This window comes from Petaurus breviceps, unplaced genomic scaffold (genome assembly GCF_028583685.1).
Source record: "Petaurus breviceps papuanus isolate PSGF00001 unplaced genomic scaffold, PetGlider_PUasm1.0 685, whole genome shotgun sequence".
NCBI classification, from domain to species: domain Eukaryota; kingdom Metazoa; phylum Chordata; class Mammalia; order Diprotodontia; family Petauridae; genus Petaurus; species Petaurus breviceps.
In genome coordinates, this window is record NW_027186455.1 from 1,762,112 (window position 1) to 1,783,974 (window position 21,863).

A 21,863-nucleotide genomic window follows, 5' to 3' on the forward strand; every position below is an offset into this window, starting at 1 on the left:
GTGTGTGTGTGTGTGTGTGTGTGTGTGTGTGTGTGTGTGTGTGTGTGTGTGAAGTGTCTGAGGTCGGATTTGAACTCAGGTCTTCCTGACTCCAGGGCCGGTGCTCTATTCATTGTACCACCTAGCCGCCCCCAAAAACGTTCTTTTTTTTTTTAAAACAAGACATAATAATAGGCAGTTTTCTTTTATGTGATCTGAATGATATCCTTAAGCATTTTGATTTGTCCAGTAAATGCATAAGTGCTCTCCATGGGCAAACTGTACTTTACCTGTGTACAAAAATAATCTGAAGAGAGATAGAGCGCTGACCAAAGCTGGGATCAGAAAAGGCTTCTGATGTAGGATGTAGCACCTGAGCTGAGGCTTGAAGGCAAATACACTAGGAAGGAATGTGTTTCTGGCATGGGGATGGTTGGTGAATAAGGTACATGGAAATAGGAGGTGGAATGTCAGGTGTGGAGAAAAGCTAGTAGTGCAGATTGGGTAGCTTGAGTATAAGTGAAATAAAAAATAAAGCTGGAAAGCTAGGTTGATCACCAGGTTGTCAAAGATCTTTATATCAGACTAAGGAGTTTGTATGTTATCCTCTAGGCAGTAAGGACCTACCGAAACCTTTTTGGGGTAGGGGAATGACATGGTCAGAGCTTTTCCTTAGGAAGAGATTATTAAAACACTGTTTGGAGGATGGATGGGAGAGAAGGAGACTTGAAAGCAGGGAGACTAATTAGATGGCTGTTATGGCCTAGGGAGTAGTGATGATGGCTTGAGTGAGATATATTGGAAGTAAAATTGACAAAATTTAGCAAGGTATTGGGTGTGGGGGATGAGGGAGAGGGAAATAATCAAGGATTACTCAGAATTTACAAACCTGGTAATAGATGATAAATAGGCAAAGGATACTGAGAAAGGGACGTCAGCAAATAATTCTTACAAAGAACAATCTTAGTTCTTTAAGTTGCTAGTCTTTCCATTGTCCCTTCAATGTGTATTTTGTATATATCTTATGTTAATTTCTTTGTGACCACATCATGTCTTCCTAGTAGATTGTAAACTCCTTGAGGGCAGGAGTGGTCTCACTTTTGTATTTGTAGTCTCATGTCAAACACAATGCTTAGCATATAATATGCAATTAATAAATGGTTGCAGATTCTTTGAAAGAAGAGGATGTCCAGGAGGATTATGTGAGCAGTCATGTCAGATGGTCTAGAAAGGTTCTAGAGAATAAAGACTGAAACAGACATTGAATTTAGAAGTTAAGAGATCATTGGAAAGAGTAGTACATTCACTATAAGAATAGGATTGCCAACTAGATTGCAAAGATTTGAGAAATAAGTAAATATTGAGGAAGTGGAGGCAATGAATAAAGATCAGGGATTAACTTTTATCATGCCATAGACCCTGTGGGCAATGTGGTGAAGCTTGTGGACTCCTTTTCAGATAATGTTTTTAAATGTCTAAAATACATAGGATTATAATAGAACCCAATTATACTGAAATGTAGTTAACAAAATATTTTTTTAAAAAAAGTTCTTGTGTTCCAGGATGAGAACTCTGGTAGATGATTAATTCTCTTTTAGGAATTTTGTGGTGAAAGGGAGCAGAACTATGGGATAATCGTTTCAGGGGATGTCAGGGTCAAATGAAAATTTTTTCAGAATGGAGTAGGGAGCTGATCATGTTTAGGTGGTGAGAAAGGAGCTGGTAGATAGTTCAAAGGTATATGTAGAGACTTTTTTAGTTGTTTTTTTGGAGGGGGGAAGGCAGGGCAATTGGACTTAAGTGACTTGCCTGAGGTCACATGGCTAGTAAGTGTTAAGTGTCTGAGGTCAAATTTGAACTCAGGTCCTCCTGACTCCAGGACCTTTGCTCTATTCACTGCGCCACCTAGCCACCCCCAAGCTCTAGAGATATAAAAAAGCCCAAATAGTCCCAGCCTTCCAGGAGCTTACATTCTAATGGGGAAGACATGAAAATGAGGAGGTACATAGTAGATACATACAGAGTATATGGAAGGTAATCTCAAAAAGGAAGGTACTAGCAGCTGGGGGAATGGGGAAATACAAGCTGCAGAAGGTGAGATTTGATCTGAGTCTTGAGGAATTAGCAGCTAAAAGGCATATGTGAAGGGACAGAGCATTTCAGGTGTGGGGCTGATGCAAAGGTAGAGCTATGAAATGGGAGTCTAGTGTTTGAGAGATGGAAAGTAGGCCAGTGTAGCTGGATTGTACAATGCATGGAGGCAGGTAAAGTATAAGAGGACTAGAGTGATAAGAAGGGACCAGATTTTAATGGGCTTTACATGTCTAACAAAAGACTTTATAGTTGATCCTGGATATCTACACTTTAAAAAAGTCATCTTGGCAACTAATTAAAGGATGGGTGGGTTCCAGTGGAGAGAGATTCAAGGTAGGGAAGACCAGTTAGAAAGCTATTGTAATAGTCCAGGCAAGATGTGATGAGGGTCTGAACTACGGTAGTGGCTGTGTGAGTTGTGTGATGGCATATATAAAATGTGAAGGTAAAAATGACAATATTTGGCAATGGATTGTATGTATGAGGTGAGTAAGAGTGAGGAGTCAGTGGCAGTTTGTTTGGCAGTGAGGTTTGGGTGACTTAGAGGATAGTGGTGGCTTATAGGAAATTTTGGAAGGGAGGGGGATTTTGTGGGGAAAAATAATAAATCTGTTTTGGGCACATTGAATTTAAGATACTTATGAGATATCCTGTCTGAAGTGTCAAAAGGTTAGTTGATGGACATAGCTAAGATGGTAGTAGGAAGAAGCAGTATAGTCCAGTTTTTCCCACAGTTACTTCACAACAGTGATCTGAGAATGCTAGATTGAGTAGTGAATGGGAAATTAAAGGAGAAGCTACAGAGGTTCAGCTTTCTAGCCTAAGATTATAAATTTGGCCTACAAGCACATGCCCAGGGCAATAACTGTGGAATAGTGTGGGATCATGGACTTAGTCTCCTGAGCTCAGAACTCTGATAGCAGTGTGGCGACGTCCAGAGCTGATCACTGACCCTGGCCCAACACAAGATGTCTCCCAGGATTGCCAGGGCTCTGAGTTAGGACAGTCTAGAATGTATAGTGGAATTAGTACCTACTTCCTATTGGCCAACAGCTCCTCTGTGCCCAGAGCTCTGACCCAGCCAAGCAACTCAGGATCTGGAGAGTGGACCCAGTGCAAACTCAGTACCTAGTGACTCCCAGCATAGAATCATTCAGAACAGATCATGAACTTGGTACACCGCCCAGGAAAGCATTGCAGAAGGATCTTCCAGAGGTGCCAGGATCACAGATTCACTCCTGAAAGAACTCCCTGGTTAGATCTGCATCTCCACGTCATCCAGAGCATATTGCTAGAAGAATGATTAAACAAACAAACAAAAAAAAAGATAAAGAGCTATTATGAGACTAGAGATGCCCAAGACATAAAGCTTAGTGGAAACTTTGAAATACAAAGATAGGAATAAGGAGAAACCTAAAAAAGATAAATACTAGTGAGTAGTTGGAAGAGACTGTAAGGAAGAAGTGTTTTCATCCTAATGACGGTTGATGGAAGCATCCTCTAAGGACTGTCAGCTGTTCTTTCAGAAGGAGTCATAAAGGACATCAAGAATGACTCTTGTTAGTTTTGATAATAAAAGGAAAGGGAAAAGTATACCCTATGGAAGAAAAAGAGAGGAATGGAGGAGGGAACTTCTCACATAATGGCAAGGATGCAAGTAGAAATGTATATAGATATGGAACGAGTAGGAGAAAGTGGGACACAGCACTTGAATATCACTTTGAACTGATGCAGAGTGCAATGAGCAGAACCAGGAAAGTGATTTGTACAACATTATAAAAATGAACAATTGTGAAACACAGGCTTAAGAACTCTGATAAACACAATGATCAATGTTGATTTTAGAGTACTTTGATATCAGGGTACTCAGCACCTGACAGAGAGGTGGGAAACTAGATTATAGATTGAAATACACAATTTTGGACTTGGCTGGCGTGGGAATACATTTTTGCTTGACTGTTTTTGTTGCAGGGGTTTTCTTTTTTTTTTTTTCCTAGGGACAGGATAGAGGTAGGAAGGAGAGAAGGCTAATGCTTGTTAATTGAAAAATAAAATTTAATTTTAAGAAAGTAAAATTTTAAGCTTTTAAAAAGCAGTTTGTAGGTCAGGAGAGATAGGTTTATGATAAAGAATTAGAGAAACATAGAAGTTTGGAACAAAGATCTGATAGGAATAAAATAATTTTTGTTCAGCAGCAAGGACACATTTGAAATGAGAGAACGTGAATTTGTAGTTGACCTAGGCTGTATGGTTCTTTGTATCATTGATTAGAACTTAGTGGGCATCTAATCTTAACCCATTCATTTCACAAATATTTATTCCAGTAGCATTCATAGAGGTCGGTAAGGAGCAGATAAGGTAAAATGGGAGCAACTCAGGGTTTAAGGTTATTGACAGGACGTGAATGAAGGAAGAACAAGGGATCAAGGGATGGATGATGGTGTTTAGTGTAACTGGTCAACTTGTCACCAAGATTAAAAATTGATATAAATGAGACCAGAGCAGGATTTGCTAACCTTTAGCCTGTGAACTTTTATTTTTTCATATTTTGATAACTGCATTTTAATATAATTGGTTTTCTCTACATCTTATTTTATGCATTTAAAAACATTATGCTTAAAAGAAGTCCATAGGTTTCTTAGACTTCAAAATGGGTCTATAACACCAAAAAAAGGTTAAGAATCTCTTAATAACTATGAATGAATTATTAATGACTATTGGTCATGGTGAGTTGAAGGATAGCTTCAAGGAGTGAGGAAGGATTGTTGCAAGGAAAAGGTGCTATAAAATAGTGGGGAAATTGAGAGTTTAGAATCTTGAAAGTGGCACAGTTTGGGATTATGGTGAGTGTACTAAGGCATGACTATCACTGTAGAGGGTAGAGATATGAATGGATATATAGATCATGAGAGTTGAGGCTGAAATGGGAAACAAGGATATTTGAGGGGATATCATCTTGAATATTGAGGTTTGAAAGATAAAAACAAAATTTGTGGTTGTGAGAGGAAGACTGAGCCATGTACTGGGTTTCTTGAAAAAAAGAGAAAGTGTGACCTGGAGGTTAGTAGATAACAGCTGCAGTTCTGGGCATTTTGCAGATTGATATAAATAAACGAATTTGAAAAAAAAACACTTATTAATCACTCATTTTGTGACAGGCACTGTGCTAAATTCTGAGATAAATTTTTAAAAATTTATTTATTTAGTTAGTTAGTTTTCAACATTCATTTTCACAAGATTTTGAGTTACAGATTTTCTCCCTGTCTCTTCCCTACCCCCCACCCCAAGATGGCAAGCATACTGATTACCCCTTCCCCCAATCTACCCTCTTATATCTCCCCGCATTCTCCCCCTTACTTTTTTGTAGGGCAAGATCAATTTCTATACCCCATTGCCTGTATATCTTATTTCCCAGTTGCGTGTAAAAACAGTTTTTAATATTTGTTTTTAAAACTTTGAGTTCCAGATTCTCTCCCTTCTTCCCTCCTCACCCACCCCCACTGGGAAGACAAGCAGTTCAATATAGGTTATACATGTGTAGTTATGCAAAACATTTCCATAGTAGTCATGTTGTGAAAGACTAACTATATTTCCCTCCATCCTATCCTGCATTTATTCTGTTTTCTTCTTTGACCCTGTCCTTTTCAAAAGTGTTTTGCTTCTAACTACCTTCTCCTCCAATATGCCCTCCCTTTTATCATCCTTCCTTTTATCCCCTTCCCCCCTACTTTTCCTACAGTTTACCCAATTGAGTGTGTATGCCTTAAGTCAAATCCAGTGAGAGTAAGGTTTTCCCTTTCACTTTTCTGCTCTTCCCCTTCATTGTAATAGCTTTCTTTTGCCTCTTTTGTGAGATAATTTACCCTATTCTGTCTCAGATAAAAATATTAGTGAGCAAAACAGATCCTGTCCTCAAGTAGCTTACATCCCCAGGAGGAAGACAGCACATCTAGGAGAGTGGTGGCCAGGGAAGAGTATTTTGGTGAGGGAAGTCAAAGAGAATGGTGATATGAATATTAGGGCAGCTGATCGATTTGTCCACATGGTTTCTGTTCTTAAGAGTCAGAGTTGGAAAGGAAGGCAGGAGAATATGTTCGTGGTGGCATGGCATGTAGAGCATGAAGAGACTGACTGGTAAAAGGTATGGTGGTCTGAGACTAGGCAAGATTACATGACATGGATAAAATGAAATATGCCGTGTAAGAGGTTGCAGGGTGTAGTGTGAGCAGAGAAGGGCCTGGAAGTGACAGCTAGAAGGGAGTGCACAGATTCCTTGCTTGTCATTTTGTGTGTTCCTGGGGTGTGAGGACTGGGAGTAGGGGCAGGGCAGGAGAGGAGCAGACAGCTAGAAAGGTGGACAAACACAAGGACCACATGGCAAAATTTAGATTTTTATGAGACCCACAAACTAGAAAGAAAAGGGGAGTTTGTAGATTTCCCTTTGCTCCAGAGGGTACAGTGGAAGGCAAGAATAGTGAAAGATAGGGAAAGAAGGTGAAATTTTGGTAGCTAAAGAACAGTGAAAGAACGAGGTGATTGGTTATTCAGGGGATTCGCTGGTCTAAAGTAAGGGTAGTCAGGATGGCAATACATGGAGGGATGACCATAATGCCAGACAATATATGGCAGGGCTGGCCTGTCTGGGAGTGTCTAAGGAGGGATGGAGACACTGAATGACAGACAGAAAAGGGAGGAATGGAATCTGTAAAGGTTCTTGTTGATGGGACTGTTATTGACAGTGGGAAATATTTATCCAGAAATCTTTGGATCTAGTTTATTGATTTTTCTCTTTTTCAAAGTAAAACCTTTTGATATACAGTGGTTGTCCTTGCGAGCAGAATATTGTATAACCCTCTCTAATGTAACCTGAATTCTTTATGGCCTAATGAAATTGTTATGCATATATCTTAAAACTGTAATTAAATGAGTAATTCAAATATTTCCTAGTTCATTATAATTTGCCAGGCAAACATGTTACTTGGCAGTCATTGATTATTGGTTTTGAATAGTTACTTGTGGTTTTGAAGGGAAGAAGTCCTGGACTGGCATTACATGACCTGAGTTTGAATCTTGGTTCTGTCACTTAGTAGCTTTGTGAACCTAAATAGGCCATTTAACTCTCTGGGCTTCAATTTTTGCATCTGTAAAGTGAGGGAATTGGCCTAGATGATCTCTGAAATCCCAATTCTAAGTCTCTGATCCTATGAAAGTCTCTAAAATGATGAATAATTAGGTCTTTAGGTTTTGGTAGTCATCATTTTGTATGATATACTGTGAATTCTATTCTTTTTTCTTTAATTTTTAAAATTTTGAAATTTTTCCAATTACATGTAAAAACGTCTTTAACATTATTTTTAAAAAATGTTGAGTTCCAAATTTTTCCCCTCCCCACCTTGAGAAGGTAAACAATGTGATATAAATTATACATGTGCAATCATGCAAAACATATTTCTATATTAGCCATGTTGCAAAAAAAAAAAAACCACAGACCAAAAAACAATCACTCAAGAAAAATAAAAGTTTAAAAAAACTGCTTCAATACGCAAGATTTTTTTCTTTTCTAAAAGTTTTTTAAAAATTATTAGGAACAAGTAAGATTGTATATCTGTAAGTATGTATACACAGTAAATTCCAGGGTTAATTTAAAGTCAATTATGTAGCCAGATATTACTTGAAATATGAGAGTGAATGAGATTGTTAGATGTAAGAGTACAAAGGTAGAACTGTGGGCAATGTCCTTCCAAAGTCAGGAAGAGTAAGAAAATTCACTGATGCAAATAGGAGAGTGGAGAGAAGCAGGAGGAGAATCAGGTGGTTCCTCAGAGGCTAGGAGAAGGGAAGTTATCCAGAACTAGGGAATGATCGGTTGTGTTAAGATGACCATCACTATATATTAGTCACTGGACACATATTACTATACTGTTAAATTTTGATTTTCATCCTTCTGGCATGAATTTTCTGAGATAATTATTAACTGTTTTTGAAAACCATAGATTTATTATGATAATGGAACAAAAAAAGGTTGATATCTAAAATAAAACTATATATGAAATATAAATTTTATGCATTAGGAAAAAATAAGCAAAGAAAAAAGGGAAAATCATTTGAGCATCTTTGACTGTTCAGACATGTCTGCCATTGTTTAATGCAGCATTAGTAAACAAAATGATTATACAACTTTTCAATCGCACATCCTTTTATTTCAGCACTTCAGTGGATCTGATTTCATCAGTGTGGGTATTTTCTCCAGTGATACAGATCTCAACCCATTCCTTGCCCTCTTGTGTAATTATTTTTTATATCTTCCTGTAAATCCTCCATGGAGAATTTGAGGTTTGGTAAATGTCAATATTCATTTAATTTTTTTAATTGAATTTTTTCTTTTTTTTTTTTTAAAGCAATTGGGGTTAAGTAACTTGCCCAAGGTTACATGGCCAGTTATTTTGTGTGGGTGTTAAGTATCTGAGGCTGGAACGGATCCCGGGTCTCCCCACTCTGGGACCGGCTTACTCACTGTGCCACCCAACCACCCCAATTAAATTTTTTCTAATTAAGAAGTCATTGTTTTCTCTCCCTCCCAGCTTCTATCAACCCGCAACAACAATAAAAATAGAAAAAAAAAACTTTCCTAATGTAAGCATAGTCAATGCAATTTCTCTCATTGGCCTTCTTGTAAAATGCATTTCTCATTCTGCATTTTAAGTACATCAAATATCTAGCAGAAAGTAAGTAGTGTGCTTCCTCATCAGTCCTCTGGAGTTGTGGTTTGTCATTACATTAATCAGAATTCTATAGTTTTTCAAAGTTGTTTTTCTTTTTAATATTGCTATCGTATAAATTGTTCTACTGGTTATTACACATTTCACTTTGTATCAGGTCTTTCCAGTTTCTTCTGAAATTTTTTTTTGTCATTTTTTCCTTGCACAATAATATTCCATTATACTCATATACCATAATTAGTTTCTATTTATTTTACTACACCAAAAAGAGATGCTATAAATATTTTTGTACGTATTGGTATTTTCACTCTTTCTTTGATCTCTTTGCGTTATGGGCTCAGGGTCAAAGGACCATGTTTTAGTAACTTTTGGGTCCTTGTTCCAGATTGCTTTCCATAATGACTATACCAGTTTATGGCTCCACAAACAGTATGTTCATATTTCTGTTTTCCAGCAGCCCCTCCAGCAGTTTTAATTTTCCTCTTTTGTCATTGCTAGCTCAGTATGAGGTGATTTAGTTTTCGTTTCTCTAAATAGTGGTTCTAAGTTATGTATACTTGATACATGCTTCATTAACCTCCTTTTCCACTTACACGTTTGCTGGATAATCACTTTGAAGCTGAGGCAGTGGTGAGGGAGCTGCCTTTGCTTGTTGCTTGGCTGATTGAAATCTTGCCTTTGACCTATACTCACTGAGTGACCCTGGGAAGGTCACTTAAACTCTCAGTCCTCCCAGGCAGTTCTTTAATACTAGACGTGCAGAAGAGTTGCTGATAGGGAAGGAAAAGGTTGCGAAGGGGGAAGAGAATAAATATTATGTACCTACTGTGTGCCAAGCACTATGCTGAGTGTTTTACAAATATTATTTTGTTTGATCCTCACAATATCCCTGCTAGGTAGGTGATGTTATTATTCCCAATTTATATTTGAGGAAACTGAGGCAATGGGCAGCTAGGTGGTACAGTAGATAGAATGCCATTCCTGAAGTCAGGAAGACTCATCTTCCTTAGTTTAAATCTGGCCTTAGACACTTACTAGTTGTGTCACCCTGGGCAAGTTACTCAACTCTGTTTGCATCAGTTTCCTCATCTGTAAAACGATCTATAGGAGGAAATGGCAAACCCCTCCACTGTATTTGCCAAGAATACCTCAAATGGGATCACAGAAGGATCAGACACCCCTGAAAAATGAACAGTGACAATAAACTGAGGTAAACAGAGGTTAAGTGACTTGCCCAGTGTCATACAGTTAGTGTTTTGAGGCTGGATTTAGGCTCAGGTCTTCTTGACTCCAGGACCAGTGTTCTATCCACTGTGCCACCAGCTGCTTGATATTCATTCATATAGAGAATTCCCTACGTGGATAAAATCTGGGCCCAACCAAAAAAACCCCAAAAACCTTTTACCTTTAACTCGTTGATGGTTATACCATCAATGTGTGCAGACTACTCATGACTTCCATGGACCTTTCCACAGCATTTGAGTCACTTTGAGAGGTTGTGGTGTTCCTTGAAGTGCAATCATATAGCATGACTTGCTGAATGTTGAAGCTTTAAAGAAAAGGATTTGTTTCAGGCACTTGGAAGTGCTGCACAGTTTTCCAAATGAAATCTAGCCTGCTCTTTTCTTAATCAGTTTTGGGCCTAGATCATTGTCTGCCTTAATTGCTTGATTAAGATATACTTTTGGTTAAGTGGTATAGTAGATAGAACGCTAGGACTGGAGTCAGAGATACTGCTCTTCCTGAGACACTTATTAGCTGTGTGACCATGGACAAGTCACCAAATGCTATTTGCCTCTGTTTCCTCACCTGTAAAATGAACTGAAGAAGGAAATGGCAAACCATTCCAGAATATTTGCCAAGAAAACCCCATATGTATAGGGTCGCGAAGAGTTGAACACAACTGAAAAATGACTAAACAGCAATGTAAAGATACACTTCATAATGGAATAACACAAAATTTTGTCCATCAGACTTATCCTATACATTCTAATTTCAGTATCAGTAATTTTAATATCTCCCTGATGACTGCACCTTGCAATATGAGAATGAGGTCCAGTGCATACAGAATTATGGAGGTAACTGGATTTGTAAATGTTCTAGAAATAATTTATTAGTGTGTACAATAATTCCATAATAGATATTCTCGATAAAAGGAAAAAAATAATTTCAATGCCTTCTAGGAATAATGTATTTCTATTCTAAATTTAAACATCAGTAATTGTAACCATTTCAGTAAACAAACAAAAAAGGATAAAATGTGAATCAGAACTTGTATTCTGTACAGTTTTGTTTCCAAAATCAGTACAATAGTACCAAAAAAATACTTTACTTGTGTATCACCTTCTGAACTTCTGCTCTTTATATATATTTTTTCCTTTTTTTTCTTTTCTTTTTGGAGGGCAATTGGGGTTAAGTGATTTGCCCAAGGTCACACGGTTGGTTTTTGTATTAAGTGTCTGAGGCCTGATTTGAACTCAGGTCCTCCTGGCTCCAGGGCCAGTGCTCTATTCACCGCGCCACATAGCAGCTCCTTTACATGTATTTTTAAAAACATTTCATTGATGTTCTTTTGTTGGTTTTTTTCATAGCTTTTTTTTTCATTACCTACCCACTCCACTTCTCTCCCTCCTTCAGAAACCCCTCCCAGTCAAGCAAAACAAATTCACACATTGGCCTCATCTGAAAATGTGTCTCATTTTTCATATATTAACCAAAAGATCGGAAAACATGCTTCTTCATTACTCATATAGAATATTTAGTTGGCATTAACATTAATCTGAGTTAATTCAAATTTCTTTCCTTTACATTTTTTTCATTAATTATATAAATTGTTATTGGTTCTGTTCTCTTTACTTTGCCAGTTCATACAAGTCTCCCCCAGGTGTTGGGGAATCTGATGTTTCTTATTGACACTTCTTCTGACACAGTAATATCCATAGTTTATTTAGTCATTTCTCAATTAATGGACAGTGCTTGGTTTCTGTATCTTTACTACAACAAAAAGTGCTACTATAAATCTTTTGTTATTTTGGATTCTTTTCCTTTATCTTTGACCTATTTGAGGTATATAATAATGTGTTAAGAGTCATGCACAGTTTGGTGACACTTAGGATATAGCTCTAAATTGTTTTCCACAATGGTTGGACCAATTCACAACTCCACCAGCAGTGTATTAGTTCCTGCCTTCTCAAAACCCCTACAGCAGTTGTTATTTTCTTTTTGTAAATTTTGTCTACCTGATGGATTTGAAGTGGGACCTTCGCTTAAAAGAAAAATTTACACTACTCTCATCATTAATGAATTGAATATTTTTTCATGGGGCTGTTGATAGCTTGTTAATGACTTCTTTTAAAAAACTGCCAGTTCATAATATTTGATTATTTATTGACTCTTCTAGGAATAATTTCTATGTTGCTTTATGGCTTATGTAGCATTTTGCTTACCACAGTTCTTTGTGGTAGTCAGTATAACTTTTGTCTTATGGCTAATGAACCAGCCTCAGAGAAATGAGATCATTTGCCCGAGACACACAGCTGAAGAGTAGAAGATTTGAGATCTAAATCCACGTCCCCCGGATCCAAGACCAGCGCTTCTTATACCCTCCCACTTCTTCAATCTCTGATGCTAAAAAAGCAAGAAATACTATAACCCAGACTGTAATCCTAGATGAGAATTAGATTGCCAGAGTGTCAAGTTTGAATTCCCTGGAACTGTGCTTCTTCACCCTGATCATCTCCAGGCTCTTCTTTCTCCCCTCCCCAAACCTTCCCTTCCCCACTTTGACTTGTTAGGGACAAGGAGTAGGTTTATGACTTCATAGATGTAGGGAACACCTGGGTGAGCAAAGTGCAAGTCCTCTGTAATTTAATAATCCTAGAGATTTGCTTAGAGTTCTGAGAGGCTGTGATTTACCCAGAGTCACCTAGAGGTCTAACATGACTTCAAGTCTTCCTGGTCACCTTTGAAGACATTGAGTCATTGCTACCTTTCTTGCTCTGATAATTGTAATCGTATCCACACTGGCATTGTTTCTGGAAAGGACACAGCCTTTTCATCAACTGATCATCATATCATGTTCCCCAGACCAAAACAGCATATAGGTATTGTCTCTATTTGAATGTGAGCTACTTGAGGGCAGGGACAGCCCCCACTGCTTAGTATTGTGACTGATATATGTTAAGTGCTTAATAAATGCTTTTACATTTATATAAACCCTTAATTTCTAAGACGTAGTTATACATTTAATTAAGATAGTTGCCTTATATTTAAAATGATAACAAATCTCTGTAGCATTTTCCCCCTTGGGAGCCTAAAGATCTTCAAAGTTCTTTTAGTTTCTTTAAACTGTTAGGCAGACATATTTCTTAATGGTCTTTTAACAGTCACAATCCTTATATTGTGTTTCCCACCTTGTGTACTATTGGGATTGTGTGGAAGGTGAGCAATTTTGGTTTAAGGAGAGTGGGAATAAAATCTTGAAATATTTGTTTGTGAAGTTAATGATATTTGAATGTGACACTAGTAAAATAGATGAATTAGAAATTTGTTGTAGCCATTGACTATTGACTCTTGTTGAGAAAATCTCATTGGGAAACTCTGGATGCCTTTAGCTTTCAGTTGGGTAGAATTAGCTGCCAGAAACCTTTGTCTGGAAGATTTTATTAAAGCTTCAGTATTTAAATACTAATGTAGGTTAAGCATGCTGGTTTGTAGTAGAACTTGACTAAGTGTCTGATATATGGCCTGTCAAGTTTCAGGGTTATTTTCAACTTTTTAAAAGGGCCTAGTTAGCAGAAATTGGCACGTTTGTAATTTTAGCTGTGTTCATTAATTAAAATTAGAATCTTGGGTTTTTATTGCTTTGTAGCATGAAAACAAAAGGTGCTACCAATCAATTTTACTTGTCCTTTTAGTACTTTTGTCACCAATAGAATTGTCAAGAATTAATAAGACTAGCTGTTTTTATTTAATAGTTTAATATTATGGCATTGTGGCCTTTCTTTTTTTCATAGATTGTTTGTAGAATAGACATTAGTTTAAACTAGGAAAGCAAAATATTAGGCAGTATTGTCTTTGAATCATGCTAGGTAGCATGCATTAGAAATGAAAATAAATACTTAGCAAATTTTAAGAGCCAATTCTTGTTTTTTAAATACTCTTTATAAAACATAAAATATGATTGCATATGTTAAGTGCTTTGAAACATTTTAGATTTGGTGACATTTGAAAGCCATTTAAATATGATTAATATGTTAAGTCCTTTTTAAGGTATGCTAGGAAATATTAGTTTCTTTGAGCCCTTTTAAAGAACAGTCCCTACAGAAATGTTCTGTTGTCTTGGTGGAAAAAAGAGTGTTTAATTTTTAAAAACCTCTTCACTGATTCCTGAGTGATCTATATTTTAAAATTCAGCAAAGCAATCTGCCATGTTAGAAAAAAAATGTTCTTTCTTTTTATATTACCTTTTAGGTTACCTAGTGTGAAACAAATTTACAAACTTGGGAACTCTGGAAGACCTCAGAATCAGCATTTTGAGGTAAACGTAGACACCAAACTACACATAAAGTAGACATCTGCAATTATAAATTTTAAATAGCCATACTATAAAAGTATGATATGAGCATTAATAAGGGAGAATTGAGAAGTAAATGTAGACATCCACATTTATGTTCTTTTTATCCTAAATACCTTTTTACCTTTTATTGACTGAAGTCATCTGTGCTTTTTGGAGTTAGATATACCTTTTAACTAAATTTAGATGCTGTTAGAAGAATTCATCTCTGAACATTGTAACAACTATCTTTGCAAATTATATAAAGAAAAATGTAAATAAACCTCAGTCTTTAAAACTTATCCTCCCTTTCCCTGTTAACCATCCCCCCAACAACTTTTTGAAATTTTGTATTGAATGGCCTCATTCTCAAATTTTTGGTAGTTAGCTTTTTATTGTAAGTAACCTGTTGTTATTTGTTTATAGAGAACTCTGAAATGTAGTTAACTAAAAAAATCCAACAGATCATTGTGTTGATTTTTGACACATAGAATGCTCTTTCATTAATCCCTTTATACCAGTGATGTTTTTTCCTTTTGGATTTGTTTGGTTTTCGTTTTCATGAAAGTCTCAAACTGCACTATTTGTTTATTTTTAGAGCAGAAGCTTGGGCATGGTGTGACTTTCCCTTATAAACTACTATCAGTGTCAAAAATGCAGTTCATCCAACAGCAACACAGAGTTCTCAGAAATTAAAACGGTAAATCTAAAATTCACAAAAATAAACAACCCTGTGAAGTAGGTACTGCAAGTATTACTCCCATTTTGCAGGTGCTTTGTGGTATAGTGGGGAAAACCTCTGACTCTAGAATCAAAGGACTTACGAGTTAAATCTCATCTCTGTTTCCTACCTTTAAGACTGTGCAAATCATAACCTTCTTCAGTTTCCTTATTTGAAATGATGGAGTTGGACTAGCTGACCTCAGAAGGTGCCTCTAGCTTTTGCTCTGATCTGTAGCCCAGATGAGGGGAGCTGAAATTAAAAGAGATTGTGACTTGACCACAATCACACATGACTTGTAAAATGAAAAAAAGAATGAGAGTCTAGAAGTTTGTGGAACTGATATTTTTAACTAAATGATTTTCACCGAAGGCTCAGAATTTAGCTTTGTTTATGCTATGTGATATTATAGTTGTGCTCTCATATTAAATTTTTTAGTGAGAAGTTAAAATTTTGTGGGGGAAATGGCAAGTAACATGACTACATCTGCTGTCTATCCTACAGAATTTTTTTATATTTATATTCAGTTCTGTCATGTAATGTTTTAAGTATAAGTATACTCTAATTTGTTTTATATTTATAAAAATTCATGCAATTAGAAATTCAAAGTCTTAAGCCTGTCCTAACTTGTTTTGTATTCTTGAAAATTCATGCAGTCAAATTCAGTTTCACCATTCAGGTCAGGATAAAGCTATAGTTTGGAAATAAATTCTCTTAACCATAGGAATGCTAAAAATTAAACCTCTCTCTTTCATATATATATATAAAGAGAGAGAGAGATCTATATATCTATGTGTACATATATACACACATATGCCTACACACATACATATATGCATACAAAAGTGTTTGTTGCTAATGTAAGATGCATGTCACATGTCGACAACATTGTCTAAATTCAGCTCATGAGTGGGCATAAATAGATGTCTCTAAAATCTTACCCATTCCTCTCCTTCCTAGAAGTGTGTAAGAGAAGGGGCCATGGAGTTGGCCACTCAGTTCTCTTAAATGGGGTACAGGATTCTCTTTGCACCTGAAGCGCCCCTCCAAACCATAGCCCCAGATATTTCTGGTCTGAGGACATGCTTTTTTTTTTTTTCTTTTTGGTTTAAAAACAGCAAAGCCACTACCTTCCCTAACAGTTATCTCTTAAGGGAGAAAGGTAACCTTAGCTTGACTCCTTCCCACCAAGTGCTACTTACAGAAAAGCCCATTCCAGATAGAGTAGGGAGTAAATTTGTTTACTCAAGCAGATAGCAAATAGAAATTGGAGAAGTTCAACAAACAGATTAAACAATACAAGAAAATAAGAGAAAAAGTTGAGATCTTGCTCAGCCAAATGAGAGGTACCCAAGGGGGAATTAAAAAAGTCTTTATGGAGGTAAACTACAAATCAGTTATGTGTAAGGATGTCCAGCTTCTCCTTACATGTCTGTAAAGAGAGTATTTCTCTTTTTTCTTTAGAGTTGGTTCCTTGAAAATCTGGAACCACATGATTTTTAAAGCAGGAATGAAGCTCTAATGAGAGCTCAAAGACTCTCATGCCAGATCTCTAGTTCACATAGACATGTAGCCTTCAGTTCTCTCTGGCATTTAAGAGAATCTTAGGCAAAATGCTCCTGGGTTTATGCTCCTTCCCCTCTGGTCTCCCCCCCCCCCCCCATTCATATATAGTTTTCTGAAAGCTATTACAATAGGGATTATTTCCTGAAATTTTTAAAATTTCAGGCTTGTATATTTGTGCCAAAAAACTATCATGCTTCTAGGCCCAACCATGATGTGCTTAGGAAATTTGAATTAATTTAGATATTATTATTATTCTTAAGAAAAAACATATTTAAGAAGAGTAGAACTATTGCCTCTAACCTCTCCCATTCCCCAAGAAAAATCTCAAACTAAATATATTTTTTAGATAAGGTATGCCTTATAATCCTAACCTTTAGTGTAGATGATTGTAAAATGACATTAGAGGTTAAAATAATTTATCTAAATAAGAATCCTTCTAAAATTATAGAAAAGAATGACTTTATAATGCTAGTATTAGGTAGATAATAACATACTATCCAGATATTATTTTTTGATGTTAAACTCGAAGGTCCAAGAAATCGACCCATGGCATGACCATATTCATGTATTTAACATGCCTTGCTGCAATGTAGCGCTTATAATTTGTACTTTATAATTTAGTCAGCCTCTAAAGACAGAAAGAATGCCCCTTTATTTGTTGTTGTCAGTCTTCAGTGTTGTATTGTGGTGGCCTTGGATATTTTATTTTGTTTTAATGTTTTATTTATGTCTTTTGTCTTTACCTCATAGTAATTTGTGGATTTCTCCTATCTGTCCCTACCCTACCTTGGAAGTGAATTCACCATTGTAATAAAGAAAAAGCTAAGCAAAAACAGTGTGTACAACTTTCTTGTCTCTCTGCTCCTTCGTCAGGACCATTGCTGTTTTTGTTGTTGCTCAAGAGTTTGTCTTCCTTTATTTAGTATATTTTCATTGACTTTGTTTTTAATGTTCATTTGGATTTGCTTACTTCACTCTGGATCTGGAAGTTCATACAAAACTTCCAGTGTTTCCCCGAATTCTTCATAGTTGTCATTTCTTGGATATTCTATCATGTTTGTATATTTTTTTCATCCATTCCCCAATCAATGACACCTACTTTGCTCTCAGTTCTTTGCTACCACAAAATAAAATTTTGCTATAAATGTTTTGCTTTTTGTTAGACTTCTCTTTAAAAAAAAACAAACCCCAAAGCTCCTTGTGGTATATACCCCCTAATGGAGGTCTTTGGGCCAAAGTTTAGTCATCCTTCTTACATAATTCCAAACTGAAGTCAAGAAGAGTTGAACCAATTCCATTAACAGTTTATTAATTTGCCTTTCTTATAAGTCCCTTCAATATTGCCTATTTCTGGGTTTTTTTGGGTCATTTTTGCCAATTTGCTTGGTGTGAGGTGAAACTTAATGGTTGTTTTAAGTAATATTTCTCTTATTAGAGGCTGCTTGGTGATGTGGATTGACAGCCTCACATTCAGAAAGCCCTGCTTTCCAGTCCTAACTCTGACTCATATGGCCAGTTTGATAATTGGAGCAAGTCCAAGTTACTTAACATTTCAGTGCTCCCAGGTAGTTCTTTAAGATTATTAAATTCAGAATAGGTGCTGATCTGCATTGTTAGAGGGAATTTTCTTACTGGGAATTCTCTGTACCCATTTATCACAGGTCTGGACCAGCCAGTCCTCTTAATATTAGTTATTTGAAACATACTTTCATGTGATCATTGATTATAATTCTTTTGAAGACTGTTTACTTATATCTTTTGACCATTTGTCTTTTGGGGAATGACTCTTTGCCTCTGGCTTCTTAGGTGGAGTACTAACTTCTGATAGGCCATATGAAGTCAGTGTGGCTTTGGATTGTAACCCAGCAACAAATTGTATATACACATTTTTTGTTTAAGGATCAATTATAGCAAGATGTAGAAAGGTACATTGCATCACTGCAGGGTGGTACATTTTTCAGTCACAGGAAAAACACTAGTGGACAGGTTGCAGTTTATGTAATTGGAGGGTGTGATAACATCAATAAAACCATGGATTATTGAAATATGCAGGCTAGTAAATTCTTAATATTATAAATGACTAAAAAAAAAAAATTTCAGCATAGGGGCGACTAAGTGGCACAATGAATAGACCACTAGCCCTGGAGTCAGGAGTACCTGATTTCAAATCCTACCTCAGATACTTAACACTTATTAGCTGTGTGACCTTGAGCAAGTCACTTAACCCCAATTGCCCTGCCTTTCCCCCCTCCAAAAAAAAACAAAAACCAAAACAAAATTTCAGCATATATGTGTATATCCACATGTCTCTCTATAAAAATACACATATACATACATATATACACTTTTACTAAATTCCTATTCTGATATACTGTGGTAGTTATCCTTGAGTCTTGAAGACTATGACAGTGGGAGTGCAAGCTCCATCAGCATACTGTAGCCTGGGTATTTGGCCAAATGGTTGTTACTTTATAATTGTAATTTTATTGTATTTAAAAAAATGTAAAAAACATTTTTAACTCGTTGCCCAGGAGGCAGCTAAATTTGGCTCTTGGTTATAGTTTGCTGACCCCCTGCTTTAGAAGATTCTAACAATTAACAAATAAAATAGACATAAATACTAATTTACATTTTAGCTGTGAAATTACAGTAAAAAATTACCTGTAACCATCACAGCTACTCTTGAGTTCTTCTCACTTCTGGAATATAGCATAGTCCCACTGCTCAGCTCTCAGGATAGCTACTAGAGCCTTTAAATTTTTTCTTTATAGTATTCCTGTCAGAGATAAAAGTTAAACAGTTCTTTTGGTAAAGGAAGTCTATTTTTCTCTGTACCTCAGTGTCTCTTTAGCCATGACAGTTAACAATCTCTTCATATATAAGATTTAAAACTTTATCACTTTACAAATAAGACTCTGTCTTTTTACAAATAGCAATTAGAATTCTGGCTCCTCATAGATTTCTCATAGGTTAAAGTTAAAATATTCACATAGCTCCACTGATTCACCTCAGGGAATGCTAGTTAAAATGTCAGAACGTAGACTCTTCAATAGACAATAACAGTTTTCATACTTTTAGTAGAAAAGGCAATTAAAGGTGATGTCGCATAAAGAAATCTGGCAGAACCTTTGTGAAATAATGCAAAATGAAATCAGAATTAAAACAAAATAGAGGAAAGGCGGGTGCTTGATTTAGTCACGAAGGAGTGGGGAACCTGCAGTCTTGAGGCCACATGTGGCCTTCTAGTTTGTTGAGTTCTGCCTTTTGACTGAGTCCAAGTTTTACATAACAAACCCTTTTATTAAGGGCATTTGTTCTGTGAAGTTTGGATTCAGTAAAAGGGTAACACTTGAGGACCTAGAGGGCTATGTGTGGTCTCAAGGTTGCTGGTTCCCATCCCTAATTAGTGGATAGCATGCTTGATTAGCAGTGAGGAAGATCTGAGTTCAAATCATGTTAGACACTTTCTAGCTATATGGCCCCAGACAAGTCATTTAACTTTTCTTAGTCTCCTTTTTAGAATAGCACCTATCTTACTGAGTCTTTTATTAAGGAACTAATGTTTGTAAAGCCCTCCCCAAACCTTTTTCTATAATCTGTCCAATAATAACTATTCCCATCTTTTGTCATCTTTGCCAATTTTTACTTCAGTATTGATAATAAATGTTAACTGTTATTACCTACTAGAGTATGTACTAACTACAGTCATATGAAAGGAAAAATGAATGAACAGAAAACAATCCTGATTGGAATTTTGGGGAGTCACTGAAAAGTTATACTTTAGAAAATATATCAGAACTATGATTTCATTGGTATTGGCAACTTCTTTTTCTTTTAATTAAAAAAAATTACTATTAGTTTACAGCATTCAATTTCACAAGTTTTTGAGTTCCAAATTCCCACCGCCCCCACCCCTCCAAACCACCACAGTGGTGGCATGCAGTATGATATAAGTTATACATATACTTTCATATTAAACATTAGTCAAGTAAAGAAGAATTATAACCAAAGGAATTAATAATGAGGAAGAAGAAGCAAAACAAAATGAAAGAGAGCAGGTAGTTTGTTTCAGTCTGCATTCAGACTCCTTAATTCTTTCTCTGGATATGGATAGCCTTTTCCATCATGAGTCCTTTGGGTTTGTCTTATAACCTTGCATTGCTGAGAGGAACCCAGTCTATCAAAGTTAGTTGTCACAGATATGATGTGTCTGTAATTGTATACAAAGTTCTCTTGGTTCTGTTCCCCTTACTCAGCATCAGTTTATATAAGTCTCTCCAGGTTATTATGAAGTCTGTCTGTTCCTCATTTCTTTTAGCACAGTAATATTCCATTACATTCATATACCACAACTTGTCCAATTCTTTGCCACCACAAAAAGAGCTGCTATAAATTTTTTTTAAGCAGACATAATTTAGACATTTAAATCAGAGTACATTCTTTCAAGTACAATCAGTTTAGCTTTTCAGTTTTATAATCATCTGTTAACAAAATTTTAGGTGCAATTTCATATGTTCCCATACACTTTCCAGTCCAGTTCCCAGAGTAATAAAGTGTCTTTGTGTACTCCATTTTCTTTTTTATAAGACGTGCAATATATATTGTTTATAGAATATTTCACTTCATATTAAATGCTATAAAAATTTTTGTGCATACTGGTCCTCCCCCCACTTCTATGGTCTCTTGGGGATACGACTCTAGAAGTGGTATTGCTGGGTCAAAGGGTACATATATTTTTATAGCCCTTTGGGAATAGTTCCAAATTGCTCTCCAGAATGGTTGGATCAGTTCACAATTCTACCAGCAATGCATTAGTGTTCCAGTTTTCCCACATCTTCTCCAGCAGTTATCATTTTCCTGTTTTGTCATGTTTGTATTGGCAACTTTTTGGCAAAGGAAGCAAGTACTTTTCTATCACTGCAAGTTGGCATCTCTTCTGCAATAGTTTTAGGGGGGTTCCTGGGGCACAATAATATTCTACCTAATTCATAAAGTTGTTTTAAGGAAAACACTTTTATGTCTCTTTGGTTGCAAGCCTGAGTGACTGGGTTGGATAGTTCATGATACCAGCCAGGGAAATATAGAAATAGAAGACGTTCCTAAGTCATCCATTCTCCCTTTGTTCCTCTTCTTTGTATAGAAGTTTCTTTATTATTATTATTGGACATATTGAGTGTACAATTTCTGTGGGACATCCACTTTGAAAGGGACAGTAGGTAACTGGTGATAT

The 21,863-nt window shown here is 36.3% G+C and overlaps 1 protein-coding gene across 9 annotated transcripts in view; it reads left to right on the top strand.

Moving 5' to 3' along the window:
* Window positions 1–21,863, top strand: part of DICER1 (dicer 1, ribonuclease III) — a 104,259-nt gene that overhangs the window by 10,074 nt on the left and 72,322 nt on the right. For 5 of the 9 annotated variants that reach the window (XM_069104258.1, XM_069104257.1, XM_069104255.1 and 2 more), the window contains 2 exons: window positions 14,265–14,331; window positions 14,945–15,046. The exons of 3 other annotated variants lie outside the window; for them this stretch is intronic. The gene's annotated coding sequence lies outside the window, so the exon portion shown is untranslated. The remainder of the gene's footprint in view (window positions 1–14,264; window positions 14,332–14,944; window positions 15,047–21,863) is intronic. One more of the 9 variants, XM_069104259.1, reaches the window with a different exon arrangement.